At 37.8% G+C, this 14,936-nt stretch overlaps 1 protein-coding gene across 2 annotated transcripts in view; it reads right to left on the reverse strand.

Annotated features, from left to right (window-relative positions):
• The window catches only part of GRM1 (glutamate metabotropic receptor 1), a gene marked incomplete at both ends in the record, with an annotated part of 172,946 nt that overhangs the window by 43,700 nt on the left and 114,310 nt on the right, over positions 1-14,936 (reverse strand). The window lies entirely within an intron of this gene.

Below are 14,936 nucleotides of genomic sequence, written 5' to 3' on the forward strand. Positions count from 1 at the left end.
TTAAAAGTGAAAGTCTTCATGAGAAAGCATCTGTTTAATCAAGCTGTTGTCTTTTGTTTGCTGGGGTTTTTTTGAAATTTTCCTTGTGATTTCACAGTGTTATTTATTTTGGGGAAGATTAACCAAGAAGATAGATTTCCACTGGAACAATTTTTATAAGTGATTTCCTTGAAAATTTGACTTTTCATTACATTTGAAGCTTTTTTTTAATGACCCTCATATTTTTGAGGGTCAAGCTAGCAATGTTATTTTCAATGTTAATAACTAAACAATGTAAATCAGCATCATTTCTTGAGTAATCAGAAACAGTCATTTTAGTTAAAAGTTGTAGTAGGTATGCCAGTATGGTAGTGCTGCAGAAAGTCAACCAAAGTTTGTGACACTGAGTTTTTGTGTAGCTGCAGCCTGAGCAGACATGGAAGTCTCCTTCCTCTGATCGGAAACAACGTGGCAGCAGAGGTTTTCTCTGCACATGGGTTTTCCCTCTGATCTGCAGCTGGGCTGGCACCGTCAGAGGGTGCTGGTTTTTGGGTGTACTTCACATCAGACCCTGCTGGGTCCTGGGCTGCTCCCTGCTTGCCTTCTGCCAGCTGAGCTGCTGCAGAGCACTGCCAGTGCCGACCCCAAAGCACTGCAGACCTGTGCTGCAAGAGGCAGCTGGAAGTAAGAAGCCTCCTTGTTTTGTTTCTTTCCCCTTGAGTCATTCAACCACAGTATGCTCCAAACTGCAAGTTGCTTTTATCTGCAGGCCTCCCACGTTACTCGATGTTGAACAGGCAATTGCAATCCAGCCTCTGTTATTTTGTCTCAGCAACACCTTGTGTACACCAGGGAAGTAGGATGTGTGAGAGACGAGGTGTTAACTGCCACTTCTCGAATCCAGGTTGGAGAAGATATTTGTCATTTTAATATATTGAAAGGAGGTAAAAAATCTGCAAGTTCACCAAAACTTTCAAGTTAAAAAATAGTTCCTTACCCTAATGTAGCTATGATATGACTTTCAAACCAAACCATGAAGACTATTGTTGCATTTATCATTGGAAAATATTCTGAAAGGCTCTGAGTTTGTTTGCCCTAAAACTCAAAAATTTCAGCTGGGAATTCATCAGGACAGCAGAAATCCCAAATGCAGGGACATCTGCCTTACTTTCCCTGCATTGCACTGCAGCTAGGCAAGAAAATTCTGCCACAGTAACTATTTTCCAGATGAGCTTAACATAGCAAAGAGATGTGATGGTCAATTTAAAAAGCTTTGTGACTATAGCATAATCTGACTGAATGAGTTATTGTGCTCCCCACTACCATACATTTACCACCAGCACCACCAAGCAAGAAGCAGCTTGAAAGAAAGCAGAAAGAAATTCTTTCCAGGGGCAACATATCTGCCACTTTCTTTGTGAGAGAAAGTTCACAGCTCCCATTCAAATCACATGAAACAAACACCATTCAGATTCATGTTGAGAAACACAGAAAAAATAAAAACCTTGTGTGCAAGATGACAGAGCATTCACTCAGGGAAGCAGAGAGCATTCCAGAGCATGTGCACCCTCACTTATGTACAGCATATTCTAGACATCCATATGCCTATATATGCCAATATATGGTCTCAGTAAAGTATCTGTCAGTGTCTTTGATCAGCTGATTAGTCCCATTGGATTAGCACACTGTGAATTTTTCACCGACCCTGCTTTCCTGTAGCTAGAAAATGAAAATATTCTCAGTCCCTAAATAAATGAGAGACAGAAAGAACCCAGGCATGGCACAGCAGTCTTCTTGTGAAGCTTCTAAGCAGCGAGTTGTGGAAGAGATCACAAAAAACAGATAGTGCACAGCACTCACTATCTAGCCTTTTCTACATGAAAGTTTATCTCAGATCTTCCTAAATTTTTAAATTATTTTTTTAAAAAGGACCATAATCATCAGTAAAGCTTGCAAGAGATAAGGATAGCATCCATATGTTACCTCAGGCAAGCCTTCATGTGGGTGATGGAGGTAGAAAACATAATATAACAGGACTTGCCAATGCTTAAAAAGAGGCCATTTCCCTCAAGCATGTATTCATTCACCAAAATGTGCTTTGGATTATCATATTTCATTATAATATGCAGACTTCCAAAGAGAATAAATATTTAATGGTTGAAGGATTTGGTTTTGACTATTTTGGAATGAACACCTAAATTAAGGTTGCAAGCATATAGTCCCACACTATCCTAATGTCACCTATAGAAATAATTGCATTGTAGTAGGAAAGTAACATGTGAATTGTCTGAACAAATTGTCTCCAGATTAGTAATATAAAACTCCTTATATGTAAATGAGATATTTTCCAGTAAATCCAGAATGAGCAGTCTAGCATTCCTTAAACTTAACTTCTCAGAGTCAAAATCCACTCTATTTCATTTTCAACATTATAAGTTACTGATACACTTATACATTTGAATTTGTAAAATTCACTTAAGACAATGAGTAAGAAAAGATATCATGTAATTGTGTTCAGCCAGAGACAAAACAATGTTCAATTAAGTTTTCATAGGGCAAGTTTTTAATAAATGCAAAAGTATTACTATATTTGTCATGGGCCATCTCTATAAAGTTGTATTTTTCCTCAGCAAGTCTTTGAACTGTAACAAAGAGCAAAGCAGAACTCTCAACAGTGAAACTTTTCTTTTTTCCTTTGTTTCTCAGCCCTTGGAAGAAAATATCATCGATCTACAATTACTAATAAAAAAATATTTTGTTATCTTCCTTCTTTTTTTTTTTTTTTTTTTTTTTTTTTTAAAGTTTTAGAGACCTTAGCTTACACTGAGCAAAGAAAAACTGTATGTCATAAGCCATGTGAATACTGGATTAATTGAAGTCACTCAAATTAGACCATCAATTTTCAGATGACCTTAAAGAATTCAGGTGTCCTAAATATCATGCTTGCTTCACTTTCTATTGGTTGTAATGCAGATCTTCCTTTAATAATTTTAGTTTTAAATAATTTTAAGTTCTCAGTATTCTGGGTCGTTTTTTTTTTATCACACTTTTGATTTTAGTCTCTGTTTCTGTCAGTAAATCTTGGAGGATGAGGGCATGTACACACAAACACTACTAACCAGAAAGGAAAAGAAGATAAAAACAACAAACAAAACCCAATGAAAAAGCCACATCCTGGCTGCACACAACTGAAAAATGCTCCCAATAGTGCTAAAAGTGATACTGAAGTACAGGGGGAGGGAATAAAGAGAAAAGAGTCCAAATTTTCATGAAACTCAATCTTTCCATTTACTGTGATGCAACTCACAGCTGACTAATACTAGCTTCAGCTAAGTCCTCAGAAGGATGTGACTGTGAAGCAGCCATGAATTTAGTTCAGTGCTTTTGCTGTGGAGACAGTGTGGAGCTAACAGGGCTCTTGAGAACAGAGACCATGTTTTGCAAATCCTGCATGACAAACTGAAATAAAGAAAAAATCTGCTATCAGAATTATGGCAAGACAAGAGTTAACTGTCATGTAAAAATAAAGATAGGAGATGTCTCTTCATATTCAATATAAAACTCACTAAATATTACTTGTTTGCAGTCCTCAGAAAGGTTAGGGCAGGAGAGGATTTGTGATGGAAATAAATATAAAAACATTTTGGTTGGGGAATCTGATGAATACCTAGCCAGCTGGCAAATTTTGAGCAAACACACATATTTGATAAAGAACACAGTCTGTTCATAGATGACTCTTGATTAGCTTAAAAAGCTAAAATCTGTTCATAAAAATTGTTATAAAGGATAATATTTGATCTGGAATAGGCAGACAGTTTTATGATTTGCTATGGTCATCTGCTGAATATTTAGGGTGAAATAAAAAGTTACCAGCTGTCATAAAAACTATTCATTTCTGGTGGTCCTGACAGAGGTATGAAGGTAATAAAAATTGTATGTACTGCTTTCTCAATTAGCAGTGGTCCTTTCCAGGACTGCCGTGCTTCATGGGAAGGCCAAATGAGATTTTAGCTTTGTTGTAAGTTACAACATGGGGGATGGTTGTATTCAATATGAGTGCTAATTTATGGGGGAAAAAAAAGTCTGGAAGGACAATTGGGGCAAAATTTCATTGGGAAAATGAAATTAAATATAATAAATCTCCCATACTTGGGTTGCATATGCCAAGGAGTAAGGAGGGATCCCCCCCAAAAATGTCAGGTATGAACTGTTAGAGCAGTATCCAGGTTCATAGCAGATGTCTTGGACAAATGGTGCAGGCAGGTTCCTTATGCTTCCTTCAGTCCCAACATACACTGCCTTTACCACAGGGTGGCCAAACACTGGAAGAGGCAGAGGTGGCCAATGCTTCACACCTGTCAGCATTTGGAGCCATTTGAACAAAGCCCCTAATGATCTCATTTAACTCTGGTCAGGCCCAACAGAACTGGAATTTAACAGCTCCAATGAAACAAAAGGACCCTCAGTGGCTCTGAGAATTTGCTCATCTTCCTCTGTGTGGGTTTGTGTAGAGAGGTGCGAGTGTCATAGCATGTCCTTGGAGAACACTGGAAATCACATCTCTTACACTGCCTCCTGCTAGAGAAGACCTGCCAAACTTCAACCACAACAAATTTGTGTCATAGGATCTTGCAAGGAGCAGGGCAGAAGGTCAGCATTTTTTGAACTGACCAGTCATTTTAAATCTGGGATCCTAAAGGAAAGAATTAAAGATTATTCTGGAAACTAAATGGCACATTAATGGTGATGAACAACGCTTTTTAATGGTGATTTAAAAAAAAAAAATTAGGATATTTGGCTACTTAGAAAAGTTGGAACAGTTTTATTTAGATGCTTAAATATTTAATTATGGTTTTACCTTTGTATATATAGGAGAGAAAATGTAACCAATTCGACATTTCTGTTTTGTCACCAGTTCCTTGAATTTTTTAAATTTTATTTAGAACTATAGAATAATTTCGGTTCAGAAAGGATTTTAAGATCATTGAGTCCAATCTTAACCTGACACTCCCAAGTCTACCACAAAACCCTTTAGTATCTTCTATGACAGTAGCCAGATTGTATTCTAGTTGAGTTTTGGCCCTTCTAATTTTCTTCCTGCATGACCTCATGAAATCCTGGTAGTCCTGATTTGGTTGCCCCTTCACTCAAATGCCATAAATTCTCCTTTTTTTATCCTGAATTCCAGCCAAAAGTCTCTGTTCAGAGAGGTCAGTCTTCTTCCCTGGCTTATCTTTCTGCATGTGGGAACATTCAATAATGGCTAATCCTCTAAAAACCATGCCAAACTATGATTGTATAAAATAATTTTTGCAAAGGGTTTTATTTGTTTTGACTCATTTGCCATTATTGAGTCAGATGCTTTAGAAACATTGCCAGTTCACTCCCTCTTATATTCTATTTGTAACATCTTTTTACATTATCTAACTTCAAAGATAACAACAAAATTATTTAACAAATTTCACTTCAAGGCACTGCAAAATGAATAACAGAGGTTATAATGTCTCTAAATGTGGTAAGTACAATGATGGTGTATTTAAAACCTGTGCATCTATTTATTTTTTCTCTTCATATCATGCTTTTGATAACAAATACATTCTGTTCATTAATATTGTATGGCTGAATGAAATCTGCACATCTTAAGAGCTAAAAGTGAACTTTTGTTCATGCTACTGTACTCACTATGTCCACAAACAAGTCACAGGCAACGGGTCATTTATTCTGTATGAAAACATCCAAAAACCTCTTCCAGCCCACAATCAAGTAAACAGTTAAAAGAAAAACAAAATAAAAGTTTTATTTTCTTACATAACTGCTTTCCTGCTACATTTCCTACATAACTACATTCCTGCTTTCCAAGGCATTTCAACCTATAGCTGACTACCTATGAGGAAAAGGCCAGAAAATATTATTTGGTGACTAGAACAAGCAATTGTAGATCAGGGCCACAGGTTCCACTTGCCATGGGCTGTCTCAATGACTTTGCTGTCTCTATGTGCAAGCTAATGTGACCACCAACAATTTGTGGGAAAATTATTGGGGAGGAACATATTTTCTAAGTCAAAAGATGGTCAGAAAAAACAAGGCTTTGCTTCATTCTCAATTAAAAAATCATTTGCAATTTTCATGAGAGAGAATTGATAGGCTGAAAAATTTCTCACAAACCATAATAAATGTGTCATTCAACATACAACAAATGATCCCATCATGGTAAATTATTGGATTTTTTATGGTTTCTGTTCCCAGAAAACTGGTTACTATACTGTTTGCAAACAGAATAGGATATGTGCAATGGTTACCACTTCACTTCTCACTTTGATGTCTGTATCTTTTCTGGAGGGAGGCAAGTGCAAGAGGCAGCTAAATACAGTAAAAGAGAGGAGACATCCCTTACAGGGATCCCATACATGGAGGACAAAGCTATCAAAAGGCACAAGATGAAAGAGGTAACTCAATTCCCATTGTGTGTGAACTATTTGTTTGACTGGATGGAGCTCCTCTATTTAGTAAGGTAAGGCTGAGGAAGGATACTTTCTTGTTATATAAGAAAAGATCTTTCCTTAACTTCCCCCTGAGCAGCATGTCACCACTTCATAGGAAGCAATGCATTTCTCTATCTAGAACTGCAAGTTTCTCCACCTTTTGGCAGGAAAGGAAGCAGAGCTTTCACAGGAGAAGCTAAAAGGAAAGAATATCTTACAATATGCAAGTTCTACACCAGCTTTTGAAACATGCTGATAAACATTTGACATCTTACAGTACTCATGAAACAATAAATGAAGTTCATGGGGTTTCAGACTTTGTTTTCAGGATGCCATTAAATCAGAAAGGTTTTGCTTCCATTCTTTAAATGGTTTTTATTTCCCCAAGCAAAGAGATTCAGTTCATGCAATTACATTTGATGTATTTTTCCCTGAAAAGCTAGGATACAATTACAGTTACCAGTTGAGATACCCTGCTATTTTCTTTCTGAGCATGGTAAAATCTATGAGACTCTCAAGATACCACTGCTTTGTTACATCTGGTGAATGTTGTTTTTTAATTTGGATTAGTGCATTTCTATTCTTGTAAAAAACTAGAGAGAAGAGAATAGAAACACCCATTTGAAAGCTGAGTGTTCAGCAAAAGCTCCTCAGAAATTTGCACTAGAATTCTCTAAGGCAGTAATAGGATGGTAATTGCAGCAATATTTGTATGCAAGGGGTTATTTTTTATCACTAGCATAGTTAGTCAAACCACTGATGAAATTTCTTCTCTTGAAATAAAGTTGATATTGAATTTAAAAGAATTTGGGGTTTTAAAATTATTTTTACCAGCATATCTTTTACAGATGTCTACTCTATGGCTAAAAGAAACCAGAATGTGAATTCAGCCATCAAGGTACAGGTTCTCCCTCATTTTGGATGTTTAACACCTAAACCTTAGACGATTGGTACCTATTTTACATATAATATACACCACCAGTGTCTTCAGTTTCCTTGCTGCTTTTGTGAGTATGCCATGTTATTCTCCAGTGTTCAAAAGGAAGTGTCTGCCTTTTGTCTCTCCCTGTGTGTCAGAAGGACTGGGGAAAGATTTAATTAAATTCATTTTCTTGGTTCTCCGTATCATGTTATGTAAGCACATTAGGGCTTTAAGAGCTTAGTGTCAAAGACTCTGGAACAATTTGTGGCATACACAAATACAACAGTGCCACAGTGAAGCTGAAACATTATGAGGAGAAATGACTGCACAAGTCGCTGACTCATTAATCAGCTGCAGAGGGAGTGTCAGAGTCCCTAAGCACAGGGCAGGAGAAAGGGGACCCAGCAGCACTGCCAGCCCTGTGGCAACTCTGAATTCATGGGTTCAACCCATCCACCACATGGCCTGGGAGCAAAATAGAAGGAAACTGATCTAACTCCTCCATTTCCCTGTCTGCAGATTTTGCTAAACAGACACAAGAGTCTGAAGCTTCCTCTCCCCTCTGCTCTTTCTGCCTCTTCCAATGGATATTCGGTCTCTCACACAACTATATGACTCCAGGAGGAGCAAAAGTGACAATGCACATAACCCATGCTTATACTGAGGAAGAGGATGAAGATGTGTTCTAATGTGTCTTTGTCCAGGAGAGTAGACAGTCTCCTTTCTGTGACCCAGAGAAGCTAAGCAGAGGATGAGAACAATGTCATCTTCCTAGAGCTGGCTGCAACCTCAAGGGAATGTGAAGACTAGGCATGCCTGATGCCACAGGACAATGGAGGGGTGAGAGACAGGGCATGTCTGGGTGAGATATTACATATTCACAAGCACTTCCAGCTGATGTGCAATGCTGCAGCCTCTGTCTGCCTTCAGAAGAGGCTGGAGGAAGGCTGGAGGGCTTTGCAGCAACTGCAGCATGGCTTTGTCAGAACTGCATCACTGGAGTGGGAGGCAGGTGAGAGCAAAATAGGCATGTGTTGGAGAAAAAGTTCCTTTCCCCCTTCTCCATAAATCTGCATTTCCTGCTGTCTCTCGTGTTGTTTAGCAGTAAAAGAAAGGACTTGAAGGGAAATACAATGCACCACCTGAGGGCCATGCTAACAGCACAGCTGTCTACATGCCAGAAGCCCCAGGAGAGTGCTGTCTCTTCCTTCATTAGGCTGCCCCTGGCAAGGTGTAGTTCTCCAACACCACAGGTTTTGCCATTGTTAACGAACAATGCATTTATAACTTGTATCCCCATGCATTTATAACTCCTATCACTGAGAACTGATGAAACTGATCACAGAGTTGAAAAGTTGCAAGTATATAAGTCCACAGAAGTATGTATAGCAAGGGGGAAAGGAGCAAGAAACTAGGTAACAAGCAGAGAATTTTCACAAGTTCATGTACAGGGGGACATGCTGTTAAATGCACGTTTGGAGAAACCCACTTAGAGCAGATGGCTTGACAGAAGCTCATCAGCCTAATAACGATTCTCTAGGGGATGACATGGCCTGAAGCCTCTGTGTTTCTTCCCACTAGGCTAAAATTTCTCATAAGAAGTTTTACTAACAAAAAATATAGGATTTATGGCCCTGTGAAGATGATATGCTGAGATTCCTTCCTCTCTAAACAAGCCTTCAAGTTGGCATTTGAAACCCCTTCTGTACACATCCATTGCTATGAACTGTTAAAGGCTTTGGCAGGACATTTTAGCATTACTTCCCCTTGTTCCTAGCTTTTAGTGGAATGATCTTGATGAAATAGCTCTGCAGTGAAGACTGGTTTTTGAGGAAATAGAAATGGAAGGATCTACAAAGTATAGCTCAGTGTAAGGTAAAAAAACTTCATCCCATTTCAAAGCATTAAAATAAAAGATTCATACCCGTGATATTTGTGTGTGTACTTCAATAAAATCAGCTTGAGAAGAACTATTCACAGAATGTTCAACAGTGAAGCAAGATAACAAAAACCTGCCAAAAATGCTAAGTTTTGAGGTTATTGATTGCCTTGTTTTGGTTATTATCTTAATTCCTGTTCTTTGGAATTCATAGACTGGGAAACAACAGAAGAAAATAACTGCCCCTATTTGAAATAAATCACTTCCTGTATCTTATACTCCCAATTAAGCATCAGTTCAAATGGTTTGAAAAGAAGCATGACTTTATATTTAAGTGCCATCGTTTTCATGGCTGGAGTCATGCGCCAAACCAGAAGTATACTTGAAGATGCCATAATACAATAAAATTATGGACATTCATTTTTATGCACACTTTAATGAAAATGTCTGTAATTATCTCCATGACAAAGTAAGTAATCTGTAAAGATATTTCACCTACTTGCAGATCATAAAAATCAATATTCGGCCATTCTAGCTTATGGAAGTTCATCCCTGATTAAAACACTGTGATCACATATTGGAAGGCTCATGGAACTGACCAGGAAACCACATGGAAATACAGTGGCTTATTATGGTCAAATACTCAAGCTTGATGTGCAAGGCTTCAAACTGGAAATCAATAAAACTCTGATATTGATTCTGAGCTTGGGAATCCATCAAGTTAGAAGTAGTTTAGGCTTAAAAGAAATCTACATTAATTCAGATAGTTAGGACGTAACATTAAATTACATATTCATTCTAGAAAAAAAAACATAGAAGGGAATGTGAGGTGACTACAGCATCTTTTTTTGAAACAGAGAGCAATTATTATGAGAGCTTGATGAATAATTATTATGATTAATTAGTTTTCCTTGAATACTGGACCATATACAGTCCACCTGCAAAATGACCACAATATGTTCTTTTACTTTTTGAAATTATTATTTACCTTCTGCAGCAACATATTATTTCCCAGCTCATATTCTAATTAGAAATTAATATTTCATCCTATAATCACAAATAAAATATGCCAAATCATCTTTTTCTTTGATTGAATAGTTTGGATATGTAATCAACAAAGACACCGATTTCAAAGCCTAATAGAGCATTTGAAATCCATCTTATTATTTCATTAACTGACTAAAATTTAATGCTGACAAAGGCATTTGAACGGTCAGGCTCAGCCTTTGCATTTAAAGGACATAGGCAGCAGCAAAGTTATTTTAATGCAAGATTCCCAAACAGTGGGAATAGAATGGAATGGAATGGCTTTTGATATGTCTAAGCCTTTTAATATTCTCATGGTGGCATAATGTATTTTTGGTGGTTTATTTTGGGGGGCTGGTGGTATTATTATTATTATTATTATTATTATTATTATTATTATTGGTATTATTATTATTGGTATTATTTTCTCTTATTTTCTTCTTTCCCCTTCTTGGGAATATGAAAGCAGAGAATTTAATTTGTTATTTTGCTTTAATTTAATTTGTGTCTCACACAGCTACCTCTGTCACTTAGAGTTCAATAAACTATCTCTGAGCCTCTCAGACTCTGCAGGGTCCTACAAGTGTCCATACTCCCAAGGCCTCAGGCACCAATTTAATCCCAATATTATTTAGTGTAGTTATTATCACTGAGACCTCAGATCTGCCTTCATCTCTTGCTTTCTTCACAGCCTTCTCCCAGTGCCACATGGATTTTGACCAAGATTGTATAAGAACAGGATGCCACAGAGACCATTTTTTACATGACCTGAACTCCTAGGGAGAAACAATTAAAAAGAAAGAAACCCCAATCTTCAGTCTTCCCCTCTCCCTCAGGTAGCTGTGTAACCTTGCTGCCTTACTTGCTCACTCAATTAAAGACATATTTAGAACTACTATTCTTAACAGATCAGTTATTTGGAACAAGTCTAGCAGATAATAAATTGCTGCTACTCTTACATGAGATGGGAATGAACAGACTTAAAATCAAATTCATTTACAAATTTAAAGAAATGTGTGCAGATTTTTAAGCTATTTGGCTAGTTTTAATCATGTTTTCACTCTTAATAAAAAGAAAAAACGTCGAGTCAGATACCCTTGTAGATGTCCTATTGTAACACACTATGATAGGAAAAGGGAAAGTTCAGGAAATAGGACTGATTATATTTCAGGTTTTATATGGAGCCTGAGACCTTATCTGAAAGAAAGAAATATAACTGAGTAATTGTGCTGCAGCTTTCAGAACATTATCCACCATACAATACTTAAAATAGGAACCTGAATATATATTCAGGCACCTAATTAATTGACTTGATTAATGCCTGAATTCTCTAGCTGCTGTTGACTTTCATGGAAATTATGGGAGATCTGTACCCTTAAAAATCAGGCCAATTTATCTAGGTCTCAGAGCATGCAGTTGAGGAGCCTAATTTTGAGCATGTTCATCAGAAAATGCTGGTTCAGAGTTGAAACTAAGCAACTTTCATATTAACCATAGAATGTATTACCACCAAATGGGCCACAGACATTAACAAGAGATCTGATCTCAGTGTATGTTAAATATATGGCACCAGCACAAAGCCCTCTCCCACCCCCCCCCACCCCCCCCCCCCCCAAAAAAAGTCAGCATCTTTAGATTAGAGTGGAAAAATATGATTATGATAATAAAATATACATATTCATCTGTGCTCAGATCTGGCATGGAGACAGAAAATGGAACAAGTCACAAACTCTCTTCCCTCCACTGATCTAGATTTGTAAAAGTCTAAGTAGTGGCAGCTGTAGTCAGTGTAAGGGCTTGAGATTCTGAGGACTTAAGAAGTGTGAGTCAAAATAAATCTCATATTAACAGATGAAGTACTCCCCTCGTGGTAGGACACAAACCAGCTGACATAAGTAGTCTTTTCCTATCTTAAATTCCAGTGGTTCTGCATGAGTACAAAGAAGAGTCAAGAAAGACACCCACTATTTATTGTGCTTTAAATCACTATTGATTTTAGAGAGGCTTCAGAATTCTTGTCTGACAGTGTAACAACCTTCAGCCGTACTACTGCTTTTTTCTCTTTTCTTTTCTCTCTTCTCTTCTCTTCTCTTCTCTTCTCTTCTCTTCTCTTCTCTTCTCTTCTCTTCTCTTCTCTTCTCTTCTCTTCTCTTCTCTTCTCTTCTCTTCTCTTCTCCTCTTCTCTTCTCTTCTCTTCTTCTCTTCTGAGAGAAGAATAAACCCTCTTCCTCACTTCTGTTCTTAATGCTAAAACCACCAGCATTGCTGTCAGAATAAAAATCAATATGAACACCAATGCAACTTCTGCAGAACTATAGCTTACTCCAAATGTCTCCTTTTCCAAGTTTGCTGTTAGTTTTGGGTTTTGCTTTGTTTTAATAGTCCATATCCCTGCACAAGACAACCTCTGTCTGAAGGGCTGGCTTCCTGGAGCCACATGGATATCCAGTGTGCAATGCCCAGGCTACACAGCAGTCCTGCAAACATGCAGTTTCTTCCAGAAAAACCCCTGGCTTCCCAGGACCAAAGCCAGATGCTGCAGCTGCTCTGGAGCTGAGGAGCAAACTGGTCTTGGCCACCCTAACCAGCTGGGCCATAGTTATAAATTAGCAGAGTACACTCACAATTTTTTGTGAAAATAAACCTAGTTTTCAAATGATTGTTAGGAGCACCCATGTGTTCCCTTTAACACTTGCAATATGCAATAATTTAGTCACAAATACACAGATCACAAAGACCCACTTTACTTTCCCCTTACCCAGGCATCTGCCCAGAACTGTGTTCAGTATCACAGAAATGATCCTTCTTAAAGCTAAGATAAGATTCAGAGTTTCTGAACAACGTCTGCACAAGGACAATGCATCACTGATTAGAAGCAAACTAGAGCTAAGCAAATCAGAAGATAAAATAAGTGGCCCTAATCTGTATTCACATGTCAAATTCAACAGAAAAACAGAAGCAGAATTCTTTCTGATCTGAAAGAATTTTAAAAGCATCCATTTTAGCCCACCTCTTGTTTTCCTGGATATAGCCAAATGTGACAATGCAGAAAAAGTACTTGAGATCTCACAAGAGAAAGGGCCCCCATGATACGAATTTTTAGACAAAATAAGCCCAGAAATAAGCAGTAGAGTAAGCTGGCCTATGCAGAAAGTAGACAGTTCACTGCTTAGCATGATCTATGCAGTACTACTCCTTTGAATAAAACAGCCCTGCTTTTTCATTCCTATAGAGCTGACCCTGAATCTAGAGCTAAATTGAAGCTTTGAACCTGTGCTTTCCTCCAAAGCTACTTTCTACTGTTTGAATCTCAAAACTCTCAGCTGAAGGAAACATTTTGAAATCACCTGGCCTAGCACCTTGCTGTGCTACAGTGGCTCAGCCAGCAACCCAGTGTAGATGCAGTATCTTATCATTTTTCCCTTTCCCCACACAAGCAAACTTCTGCACTTCCCTAGACATCCTAGTATGAATGGGAAAACAGAGATTTATTCTAGCAGCACTACTCTTCAGAGCACACAACCTCCATCAGATTATTCTCCCTATGGATACCAATACAGCATATTTTGAGTAGGAAATTCTGTGGTTTTCAGGGTTTAGGTTTTACCACTCAGGCTCATAATTTATTATTCTTTAGGCCTCTGCTTGCCCACAATCTTTTAAGAGGAAACTATTTATTTTAAGAACACTCCTGGCTATTTTTCAGAAATTATCCTTGTGTGCAAAGAGTATCTCTAGTCTGCAGCTAGACATGTGTGAGTATGTGGGACTGTGCCTATGTGTGTTAGCCTGCACTGCTTCTTCTTTGCACCTGTATTTATGGGGTAAAGCTGCCAGTAATGACAACCTGTAAAGTTGCAAGCTGAGTTTAAAACTTCCCACCTACAGGTAAATGAGGAAATGGAAGACATTATTTAATAAAAGACATGGGGGACTGACAGAAAGCAGTTTGCCTTGTGTTCAGATCAGCTACTTGTGTTATTTCATCTGACTGACTTCCTGGTTTGGTTAAATGTTTATATCTCTGCTAATTGTTCTGATGTGCAACCTGCACAAACAATTGATTTCTAGGAACAAGTAAATTTTTTATTTTAATTGTGTGGTTTTGTCCTCACTGTGCTCCTGATAGAAGTTTAAATCATCTGTGGCAATCTGAACTGTCAGAAATGGCCCAGTCTTTCTCTAGGCACAGGAGACAGGAGCCTGAAGGAGGCACAAGGGAGCATGTGCCATGATTCAGGTGCCCTCTTCCTCAGTAGCACCATCAGTTTATCCATGTAATGGAGAAGAGTGAATGTCACAAGCCTATCTGAGGATTTTTTAATCCCAGAAGTGCAAGCTTTTACTGTCAAAATCCAAAACGGAAAATGTAGGTGTAGATTCAGAAAACTTTTGTTATGTGCTGCTGTAATCTGCATGGTTCTGCAAACTGTCTTTTATGCTGTTTAGAAAGGCACATGTATATTGCTCCTCTCCTTTATTTTGTGATGATGTCATTTTTTGTTATGGATCCCAAAAGAAGAAAGATATTTATTTTTATTGTATATTGATGGACAGCCTGGTTTAAAAGTGTTTTTGGAAATATAAAATATAAGGTAAATGTAACTGTTTTTTTTCCAAACAGGGACACAAAAAGCTAGAACCTAAT

This window comes from Zosterops lateralis (genome assembly GCF_965231275.1).
Source record: "Zosterops lateralis genome assembly, chromosome: 3".
Classification (NCBI taxonomy): Eukaryota; Metazoa; Chordata; class Aves; order Passeriformes; family Zosteropidae; genus Zosterops; species Zosterops lateralis.